Consider the following 12,875-nt stretch of genomic DNA (forward strand, 5'->3'; position numbering starts at 1 on the left):
ACAACGATGTCAGAGCTAGGGTGGGTGCTAATTGCGATCTGTAGTCTGGAGGAAGTGTGGTGGTGATGACAAGGCGTGTTATATTTTATGATTAATTGTTCTAAGATGTGTAATGGAGAATCAAAGGGTCTGTGTAAGTTATTACGCTTCTTTGATTTTTTAATGGTGTCTTTTGTCAACCATCTATTAGATATTATGAATGTGAGTGCATCAAGGGATTGCCATAGATCCTGTCTGAAATGAGAGGAAAGGTATAGATGGGTGGGAAAGATTTTTTGAGAAGTTTTTGCCAATTTAGATCTAACCCATTTAATTTCATTTTTTATTAGGTTTTCGCTTAGTTTTTTTAAAATAGATAAATTTCTGCCAAGGCATAGAGGATGTTTACAGGTAGCCAATTAAGAGTGAGATTATTATCTCTGCAATTTTTTAGAAAATTTAGATTGGATATTAGTTTAGCTCTAGATAATATTGATTTCTCAAATTCGGACGCGTTGTCCATCATGTCCCTTCCGTGGTAGGACTTGATATTTATAAATAATAAGTTCATAGATGTGAATTTTTTTTTAGATAGTGGAGGAATAACCTATTAAAGAGTTTTGATAACCCAACATTTCAGGCTACCAAGTGAGTCCTTTCTCAGGGGATACGTCAATAGATTAAAAAGATATTAGTGATATATCTGGAGCTAATCTTGTAAGTATATATATGGAATATGAAGAAGATTATTATAATATATCTAGTGAGCCATAATTTAAATAGTGTAATAATATTGTATCATGGAAAATTCCATCAGCTAGGGCACTTTGTATTTGGATCATAGTATGTCCATCAATATTTTTAACACTGTGGACAATAACTGAGTCGATAGCAATGACACATACCTGATCACGCACTCTAGAACTAGAACCAATACCCAGCCTCATGAATTGGTCAACTCACCCAAATTTTCTCCTCCTGACAAGAATCAATGTCACGTATTCAGCTTCACCACCAGCAATCAAATTTTGAATATGCAGGTTTCCTTCAATTTCCTGCGTGATGACAACAGCACTCAATTTTTGAATTTGTAGATCATCTCCTCCCTCCTCTAGCATGATGACAACTGCAAGAAAAATACGCAACTTATCCCCTCCATTGACACAGTTGTGGGGTGGGATAAAAATAGTAATCAAGGTATGCAGATTAATGATTCAAATACGCAGGTTATATCCATGAGTAACAACACAGTTTTGGAGCATAAATCTCCTATGCAAACCAGCATCCCTTGCGGCAACAAAGCGGTCATGAGTCACGACAACCACAACAACTGTGTTCAGTTCTCTATTTTAGGTACGAGTCTCCATTCCATCAATCCCATTGATTTGAATTTGAATGTTGATAATTTGTCTCTCTCACAGAATTAGGAAACTCGACCCATAAATCCCAATCATCACCAGCATCAAATTCTAAAATCAAAAAAATGCACAAGTCATTAGCTTAACCAACATCCATCTGGACCATGAAACTAAATCCATTCTGAAAAAAGGTCTAAATTTTTCCATATCTCCTAATAAAATTCCAGTAGATGAGGTCATTAGCAATATTGAAGTAGCAATTAAGAACCTAGATATAAATAACAGTGAAGAAATTAGACAAGATATTGCCAAAATTCTCAGAACTTCTAAACCCCCTTCTTCTAACATATCCTTAGAAGAAAAAAGAGCTTTAAACAACCTCATGAAAAATAGAAACATAGTCATCGTGAAGGTGGATAAGGGTAATGCAACAGTTATCATGAATAGAGTCAATTATGACAATAAAATGGATGAACACCTAAAAAATAGTGGATGTTATAAAGTTATTAATAAAGACCCTAGTGAAAAACTTCTTCATGAAGTAACCAAGAAAATCAAAGAGTCATCTCTTGATGACATCACAAAAAAGAAAATCACCAATAACAGTTCTATTATACCTAGAATCTATGGAGCTCCTAAAGTTCATAAACCCAACACACCTGTCAGTCCTATAGTTAACACCATAGGTTCACCCACTTACCTTCTTGTAAAATACCTTTCTAAGAAGCTTAGACACCTGTCTGGAAGGACCCCACCGTATATTAAATATTCCTCTTCCTTTGTTCAATGGATTAAAAACATAAAAAAGAAGGAGGATGACCTCATGGTTAGTTTTGATATTGTATCAATATATACTATGATTCCTATTAATGAAGCTATCAATATCATGAGGAACATCATTGATAAAGAAACTGTGGACATTCTAGAGCTTTGCTTAAAATCCTCCTACTTCAGTTTCAAAGGAATAATATATGAGAAAACTCATGGAGTGGCTATTGGCTCTCCTCTATCCCCCATAATTGCTAACATCTATATGGAGCATTTTGAATAGAAAGCCCTTAATTCATTTTCATATACCCCTAGAGAATGGAAATAGTTTGTTGACGATATATTTTCCAAATGGAGTCATGGGAAAGAAAAACTAAACCTATTCCTAAATCACCTAAATAGCTTCTCTGACCATATAAGATTCACCATAGAAATTGAAACTAACAATCAGCTTCCCTTTCTAGATATACTTCTAACTAAAAAAGAAGGAATGCTTGGTTTCCAATTCTTTAGAAAGAAAACCCATTTTGAGAGGTATCTGGATGCAAATTCTCATCACCACCCTAAACAAAAAATTGGAATCATTAGGACCTTAACCACCAGGGCTACCAGAATATCGGACCCAGACCATCTAAATTATGAATTTAACCATCTTCACAAGGTATTTGAACTAAACGATTATAATAAGAACACCATTAAGAAAGATATGAACCAATCCCTAAGTAAGAACAACAATAATAATAAATATCAAAATTTGGCATTCATTCCTACAGTCTCCCTTCCATACATAAAAGGAAGAACTAACACAATTACTAAAATCTTTAAGAAACAAAATATTAATGTAGCCTTCACCCCTCCTAACACCATCACCCAACTATTTAACTCTATGAAAGATCCCATAAACCCTAACCTTCAGAAAGGTTTTTATATTATTCTTTGCTTATGTGGCAAAGAATATATAGGTGAAACAAGCAGGTCTTTTAACATCAGAATCAAAGAGCACAAAACAAACTTAAGGAGAGAAAGGACCTCGAAATTTGTGTTAACATAACATGTTCACTCTTCCTCTCATTATATCTACATGGAAAAGACCAAACTAATTAAAAAAGAGGACCATTATCTCAAAATAAAAATTAAGGAAGCCATAGAAATAGAAAAAAGAAAGAACAACCTGAATCGTGATGATGGATTAAAACTAAGTAACACATGGAAACCTTTAATTGAAATCCTAAGAACCAAGGATCCCTTGTAATTAATTAAATTGCAGTTCAACGATTTTCATTATTTAGGTCAATCCCTTTTCATACATAATAAAATTAATTTTTGAATTTAATCTAACATCCTATTAACTTTATAATTTTCATCTCAACTCTTATAAAATAAAAAAATTCCTTTGATTATAATAGTTTCTATAAATAATAATAATAATAATAATGATGATGATGATAATGATAATAGTAATTAAATAAATTAACCTTAATTATAGATGAAATTCATTAGATTAAATCTTACAAAACAATACTCACTTTTAACTAAATATCTAATAATTATAATCTTACAAATAATCCATAAGTTTAAAAATAAATAATGTAATGAAGCTCTCATAAATCAAATAAGATAATAATTCATAGCTAATTAACTCTAAAAAGTCATATTTATACAATGTATTATAATGAATTAATAAACTAAATACCTAATGTTTTAAAATTCTAGTTTATTAATTTATTATTACACTATTTAAATTATGGTGACTAGATATCTTATATTAATCCTTTTCATATTCCATATATATACTTGCAATATTAGATTCAGATATATTGTTAATATCTTCTTAATCTATTGATGTATCCCCTGAGGATGGACTCACTTGGTAGTTTGAAACGTTGTGTTATTAAAACTCTTTAACAGGTTATTCCTCCACCATCTAATTTTTTTTTTCACCTACATGAACTCATTATTTATAGATGTTTACATTTCTAGGAAAACTTGTATACACAAATACGAACCCTCATGGCAACTAGAACAGTTCCTAAACATGACAACCAAACAAGTAAAAATACGATAATTGATCAAACGAGCAAAAGATAGCAAGACAAGTATAGGAAACACATCGAATGAATTGTAGTGCTTGCAAATATGCATGTCATTGAAGATAGAATGACATGACAATGCTAAGCAGTCGTTCAAGCTACACTAAGAGTTGTATTTTAAAAGACGTGTTTTATTTTCAATTCCTACCCTCCAAATGGTTATGCATCAGATGGAGTCTTCACACAGTCCTGATATTATATCATATATTGGGCTCCTTATTCTACTTATCTTTCTCCTCAACTCCTTCAGAGTAATCTAACATGTAATATTTCTTTGTCGCCCCTGAGAGACACAATTGCACAATTTCAATGGGCAATGACTGTTACGGGATGAGGCCCTGCGAGGACACATCTGTGAAGTTTTAGGATGCAAGGTAAACTAGGCAACTAAGGGAAAAATTATGCAGTTTCAAGAGATAGTGGGTTCTGGTTGAGGGAAGGAAACTGGAGGAAACTATTGTGAATTTTTGAATGTTAAGGGGGGTTGGGCTTTCTATGCATTTTGAAGTTCCAGTAGGCAATGGAAAATCTTGAGGTTTACAGATGCGAAGTGCGTAGTTCAGGAAAGCTCAATGAGGGTAGTTTGCTAGGGAAACTTTGGAACTTTGCTAAGTGTTGGATCAGTGGAACTGATATGAACAGTGATAGAACTTGTCTATGACCACACACTTGAACCCTTAGTGATACAACATAGATCATTCAGAACATGTAGCACATACTACGATTAATGCAACAACCTTTGTGGCATCTTACGACAAGTGTGGCTCTGATGATAAATTTTTGAGAGGAAAAAGTTGACACTTGTCTAAGAGTATTTGAAATGAGTGTGAAACATGTAAATCTGGTGAGGATGACCCATTCTCACAAAACTTTCCCCTTCAAGCAAGACAAACTTCCCTTTGCATGACAAGCGATAATCATCATGCCACAAAGATGACACATATTATATAAAGATAAAATCATGAACGAATCTTAAGACTGAAGAATGGATATTGAGATCACCAACTTACCAATAAGTGACTAAGGAATTATCAATCACAAGATCCATAGTAGGCTCCAAAATTTGAGTACAAGCCAAAATTTTTGAGGGTGTTGCAGCCACTAAAACACTTGGCAACACACTTCTTGAATACCAACTTGTTTATCTTGGATCATTTTTATTGCAGGGCCTTGGTCCTTTATAGAGCATTGGTTCATTGTGCAGATTAGTTTGTCTTACCCACTTACCCCATGGGAAGACATGGTCCCCTTGGTACCTACTCAGTTGAACACAACATAAGATCTAGCAAGATCATAGTGTTTCGAATTGGGATGGGTAGTTTAGCTCACAAGCTTAAGATTTTATAAGAATAGTTTTTAATCTGTAACTTTTCTTCACTGCCAACAGGCCTAGAAGCATTTTTCCACTATTAGTGAGCCTAGAAAGTACCCTGATGGAGTTGCTTGCTTTTCCTCTTTACACAAGAAGCATTTCTCTTCTTTCACCTTTTTCATTTTTAAAAGAGAACTATGCATAGGAAATTATTTATTTTTAGGGTGGAAGAGGGATCGCAACCTATTAAGAGCAAGAGAGGTTACTCCTTTAGGGAGTTGGTCGCGTGATGTTTGGGCTTTGGGTGAAGCGGTCTTGGCGATTTACACCAAACCTGGCACTGAAGGTTGTTAGTGGCTCCAAAAATCTTTAGTCGAGTACAAGTAATGGTGGTGGTGGTCTGTTCAATATGCGGTCTTCCCCTTAGCATGGGAATTACTCCCTCCCTACCAATCCAGACTTAGTAGGGCACATGAAATAGGACATGCCAATTCAATCAATGGGGTTGGGAATGGTGGTAGCTAGGATGCATCTAAGTGGAAAGATTATCGATTCCTCTCGGAAGATGGTTGTTGGACCGCATGTTGGATGCAGCAGTTGTTAACAAGTGAGCCATCGTGGAGGGAAGTCTCAACAACCTCAGTGACATGGTGGTGTGAGATGTGATAGTAAGGGCATATACGGGTCTGGACGACATTCAACTCCCAGCCCATGCATATTTCAACACTGTTCTATGGAGAATTGTCTCAAGCTAATTCAAAAAAAATTGGTTCAGGTGGAGATGGTCAAAAGGATCCAAATGGAGAAGCATGTTTCCCTTGTGGCCACCCTGGATAGAATGAACTACTTTGAGTGCCAAGTTAGAGAGCACGTGGTGGTGCTCTGGCATGGCCAAAACCATCTTTCAGAAAAAGTGGAAAAGTTGGAAACATGGATGGCGCACCTCAAAGGGCATGTCTAGTGCAACTTCCACCCTTCACCTCATCCAAAAAAAACCCTAGATAACCCAATGTCCATCAAGTTGGATGACTAGCATGCGCTCAGCTGTTTTCTTTGTGTTGTTTCTATTTTGGTGTTTGTGCCCTTTCCTTTTTTGGATGATATCCTTAGTATCTTTCTTGTATTTTTGTCACATGATGCAAAAAATGGTCAAAAAAATTGGTTGGGGTGAGACCACTTGTTTTTGTTACTCCGGATGTATACCTCTTTTTCCAAATGAATAGAATTTCGACTTACAAAAAAATTTATCGTGATGTCAGAATGGAACAAAATTCTATCCAGCATTGCATTATGACAAACACTATTGAAATGTGATAAAAAATGTGACAATCATTATTGTAAAGTCACATTCATTGTAAATTATTGAATGTCACATTGTGACATTATAAAATTTGGGTTCAATATTAAGATCTATTCTATTAGGTTTAATAATGAGATTTATTGTTGGATTTATAATATTCAGCTTAATAACATGTTCTATAATATTGGGTTTAAATTAGGGTTGTTAATATTATGTTTTATAATAATAGGGTTTAATATTGAGTTTAATATTAGGCTTTAGTATTTTGAGGTTAGAACGATATATAAATCTATCTAACGTCGCATTCTAGCTAGCATTGGTGCAATGTTACATTACATTGCAATTTATTCAAGGTTGCATTATGACATTACAAAATTAGGGTTTATAATATTGGGTTTAATGTTATGATTTATAATATTAGGTTTAAAATTGGGTTTGTAATATTTGATTTAATATTAATTTTTATAATACCATGTTATAATATTAGGTTTATTATTACACTTGTAATATTGGGTAGATTATTTTGGTTTACAATATTGTGTTTAATATTAGGGTTTACAATATTGGGTTTAATCTTGGGTTTATTGTTGTGTTTAATATTAAGGTTTAATTTTGTAACATTAGAATGGTACATATATCTATGCAATGTCACAATGTGACAAACATTGTTGTATTGTTAGATTACATCACAATTTGTTAAATTTTTCATTATGGCAATATAAAAGTATGGTCTTTTAGGATTATAATATTAGGTTTAATATTCATTTTCACTTTGAAGAGAACCAGTAATAATCAAATATCTACGCTAAAAGAGAGGGAAAACAGAATCTTCGAAAGAGAAATTAGAAAAGTGGAATGGGGTGAAACATTCTTACAATTTATATGAAAAATAATATGTTAAAAAACTATTTTATTATAAAAATAATTAATAATATATTTTTTTAATATTTAATATTTACTCTATCTTAAGAATATATAGTTGAAAGGTATTTATATAACTTATCATTTTTTATTTTATTATAACCCAAAATAATCCACAAGTAAATCAATCTAGTAATCATTTGATATGAGTCAATTCTCATTTTTGTCACTATACATCTAGGGCATAGAACATGTCTCACTCTCCTTAAATTGTGTAATGATCGTGAGATTGAACCTTGGATGTCTTAGTTTGCAAGATTTCACATCATTTTGATGATAAGTTGAACTCCCCAAATATATTTTAAACTTTGTTATATAAATTAATAAATATATAATCAATAGGTTATGTATAAGTTATATGAATTTATTATTTATATAAAATATAATAAAAATTTAGTGCCCTTTGAAGTCAATTTTAACCTTTCTAAAGAAAGTAATTGGAAAATAATAATAATAATCATCGTCTTATTTAAACACTATGTATATTAATAAATGAATTTGTATTTATGTGATTAGTATTTTATGTCTTATATTATATTATCCCCAATGGTTTGTTCTATAGGTCAAGACCCCATTTTTAAAACACCTCTACTATTGGTAGGTCATGTCTTCAAGTCTTTTTCCACTCCTAGGGCCAGGTTATCTGGTTGATCTGACATGAAGTGGTCCTTTCATGTAGATCTTCTTGGTACAATTATTGTAAGGATGTAGTTGTCACTGATCTCTAGGGACTGTGAACCACATAGAAAAAAAAATATCTTATATGTTAATAAATATTTAGAAAATTTAATTAGCTTGCAAAAATATAAATTTTATTTACAAGAATGTTTTATAACTTATGAAAAATTATGTTTGTTTCTATAACAAAACCTAGAGAAGTTAATACAAAGATAAAATTGATATTTAAGCAAAAGGGAATAAGTAAAATAGTATATTAACTGAAATAATCACGATATTTTTTTATATAAAATATATAATTTAACTATTCATTTTAAAATTTAGCTTCGAACAACTCCTTAATAATAAACAATTTGCTACGAACTTCAGAACAAGCATTCTATTTTTTCCTAAATGGAGTCTTACTAACAAAAACACCTAAAATGTTGATGAATATAAAAGATAATGCAAGCAACGTAGATCCATCTTGAAGCAATATTTATCAATCATCGAGAGAGATCAAATATATCGAAGTGAAAAACTTGAGAAAGGTTCACACATTGAGAGATTTGATCACCCTCAGTGTTGATTGATCTGGGGTTAAGCTAGATCTAAGATGATTTCACTCATTTGTAGCCACAAAAAATTTATCGGATATCTAATTATTTTAATGATTTTAAATATGTTGAATATGTCTAAAATTAATGTGGCCATTTTAGTTTAAATTCTCGCAAGTAGCTTAGTTTGTTGAGATGATAGAGATTGTCAATAAGTTCAATGATGAAAAACGTGGGATTAAATATTTTGAATGCAAAGTGACAATATAAGAGATTTGAATGCGATGCCATAAGAATGTAATTGTGTAGAAAGTTACAAATAGTATTCATTGTGATCAATATCAAATTAGTTTCTTCTATTGTTCTTATTATCACACCTATTACTATTTCCATCTTTTCAAATCGATCATATGAAAATGGTGGTGGAAATCATAGACCACTCAAATATTTACTCAAGCTATTGTCTTAAATTTCATAAAATCTCTCTCTTTCTCTCGAATATTAATAGTAGATTTCTCCAAAGAAAGTCATGTTGACTTATGGAGTCTTAAAATGCAACTAGGTTGCAATGGTAGTTGTTTTCTATTACCTTATTTGAATGTAATGTGACAAAACATTTGTAATGATTGAAAATGGGAGTAATAAGAATGTAGATAGTTATAAATAGTGTATAGTTTCAAGAAGAAAACATTTCATGTAAGTGAAATTTTTATTTTAGCTGACAATTCAAGTATTATTTACAGTCTAATTACTGCAACACAAATATCAATGCATATCATCAATAAAAAAAAATTGTTTACACTAAAATCAATACACAATACTATTCTTATTTTGAAATTAGTGTACATCATGTATCTAGTTACATCAAATCAGAAATCAACATCTAGATTGAAGTCAATGCATATATTCCAAGAAATCAAATATGATTGCAAAACAACATCTACACTAAAATCAATTCATTGAATGCGAGAAATAAAACAGGATAAAAAATCAAATTATACACTAAAATTAGTGCATCAAGTGCAAGCAATCAAATAGGATTTCAAATCAACATCTGCACTAAATCAATTTATCAAGTGCAAGCAATAATATAAGATTAGAAAATCGACTACACTAAAAAAGATGTAGCGAGTGCAATTAATAAAATAGGATAAGGAATCAACATCTACACTAAAATCAATGCATCTATTGTAGTGAAAACCCAAAATATTCATGTGGCATTCTAATTCCATCTTCTTTTACCTTTTGTAAAATCCTTTTATCTTCCTTTATGGTTAGTAGTGTTCAATATTATATAATACTAATATATGTATGTCTGTGTGTCTCTCTTTATTATTCCCTCTCTCTCCCTCCTTCATCTTTGTTCCTATCTCCATCCCTCTCTCTTTATCTCTCCCCCCACCTCTCCCTTTCCCTCTCTCTCCCCCTCCCCCTCTCCCCCATCTCAATACATCTCTCTCTCTGCCTATCCCTGCCTCTCTCTATCTCTCTCTTCTCGCCTCTCATTGCCATTCCATCCATATATATCTCCCTCTATCTCTCATTCTCTACCTCTCTATCTCATCCCCCCAAACACACCTCTCTCTTTCTCTCTCTTCATGTCTATCTAGCTCTACATCTCTCCCTCTCTCCATGTCTAATTTCTCTCTCTATCTCAACCCCAAAATATACACACTCTATCTCCATTACTATCTATCTCCCTGTCCCTCCATCCCTTTTCCTCTCTCTCTCTCTCTCTCTCTCTCTCTCTCTTCCGTTCTCCCTCTCTCTCTTACTTCTCCCTCACTCTCTCTCTCTCATGTATCTCTTCCCTTGTACTCTCATTTGTTTCCTTTTATCTCTCCATCTCTTCCTTATCATTTACCCTCTCTCTCTCTCTCTCAAGCTTTCTCTCTCTATGTGTTTCTTCTTAAATCCATATCCCTCTCACATCCCCTCCAACTTCTTCTCAACCTCCCTATCTCCTCCTTTCTGTTATGTCCTCTCTTTCTTTGTTCCTTTCTCTATCTTTCTCTCCCACCTCCCTCTATTCATGGTACTTGAGCCTAAGAAGCTTCATTTAGCGTATAAACCTCTTTCTCTCCTCACTTGCCTTCATTAGCTGTTGGGAGTTTTTCTTTCTTCATAACTAATTAGTTTATGGTGACCATATCCTAGTTTGAGGTGAATCATATCCTATATAGCTCATATGTATTGATTATGGAAATCATCCATGGTGCTTGAGTCTAAGAATTAATTCATAGAGTTGAGGTTCTTATTTGCCTCCATTGATGCAAGACCCATCCATGATGTCCAAGAGCTAGTAATGGCCCCCATATTCAAGTAATATGATAAATAATCTATAAGGTGGGATCATATCATGGATTTAATGCATTATTCAGAGCGGTGGAGATATATATAATAAAAATTAAAAAAAAAGAATCCAAGATTAACACAATAGTTTTCTAGTAACCCTATCTATGTTAACTCCCATTACAAGTGCACAAAACCTAGCCATGATGCATATGTCCCATTCAAAGGCTTGGAAATAAATGGTGGAAATTAACTCCCATTACAAGTGCACAAAACCTAGCCATGATGTGTGGGCTTAAGAACTCTTTCATATTTTTAAAGTTAATTTCACTATATGTTGAAGTGTACACGCACTTATAGATATATATATATATATATATATATATATATATATATATAGAGAGAGAGAGAGAGAGAGAGAGAGAGAGAGAGAGAGAGAGAGAGAGAGAGAGAAGCTTAACTAAATTCCAATTTTGAATAGAAAAATAATTTAGGTAATAGAACTATCTTCTAGATAGTTTAATTCTTCCTATGACTTCAATCTCCTCCCCTCCCTATAATTTTTTTTTAGCGTAAAACGTAACTGAACCTAAAGTAAACTTAATACAAAATAGTGATCCATTTCACCAACTAAAATATTAATTAAGCTTTATTTATTAGATGAATAACATATTTTTTTCCACTAAAAGTTGGATCGTACTTGTATTTGATTCATAAAAGGTTAAAAGGTATGTTCACATGCATTCAAGAAAGTTGGCAGTCCATAACATACTCATAAATAGAAATCCTAAGAAAAAAGTTTTTCGTTTTTTATCAAATAAATATTAACCTTGGGCGATCACAGAATCAAAGCTTTCTACGCATTGTGTAGTTCCAGTACGCAAGGGAAAATCTCGAGGGTCGCAGATGTGAAGTGCGCATTGCGGGAAAGATGGATGAGGGTAGGTTTCTAGGGGAACTTTGGAATTTTGCTAATTTTTGGATCAGTGCAACTGATGTGAATAGTGATAGAACTTGACCACAATCACACACTTGAACCCTTAGTGATACAACATGGACCATCCATAACATTACTTTGGTTAATGCAACATTCTTTGTGGCATCTTATGACAATTGTGGCTCCTATGATAAACTTTGAGAGGATAAAGGAGAAACTTATCTAATAATGTTTGAAATGAGTGTCAAACATGTATATGTGGTCAGGATGACCCATTCTCACAAAGCCTTCCCCTTGAAGCAAGACAAAATTCCCTTTGCATGATAGGTGATAATCCTGATGTCTAAAGATGACACATTCTATATAAAGATAAAAGTGTGAACGACTCTTAAGATTGAAGAAGGGATCTTGAGATCATAAAATTACCAATAAGTGACTAAGGAATGATCAATCCCGAGATCCACAGTAGGCTCCAAAATTTTAGTTCAACCAAAATTTTGGAGGGTCTTGCAGCCACTACAACACTTGACGACACACTGGTTGAATACCAACTTCTCTGTCTTGGTTCATTTTTAGTGCAGGGCCTTGGTCCTTTATGGAGTATTGATTCATTATGAAGACTAGTCTGGCTTACCCACTTACCCATGGTAGGACATGGTCCCCTTGGTAACTACTCGGGTGAACACAACATCACATTTAGCCAG

This window comes from Pinus tabuliformis, chromosome 8 (genome assembly GCF_031772625.1).
Source record: "Pinus tabuliformis cultivar Carrire ecotype Pingquan chromosome 8, CPIR1, whole genome shotgun sequence".
NCBI lineage: Eukaryota > Viridiplantae > Streptophyta > Pinopsida > Pinales > Pinaceae > Pinus > Pinus tabuliformis.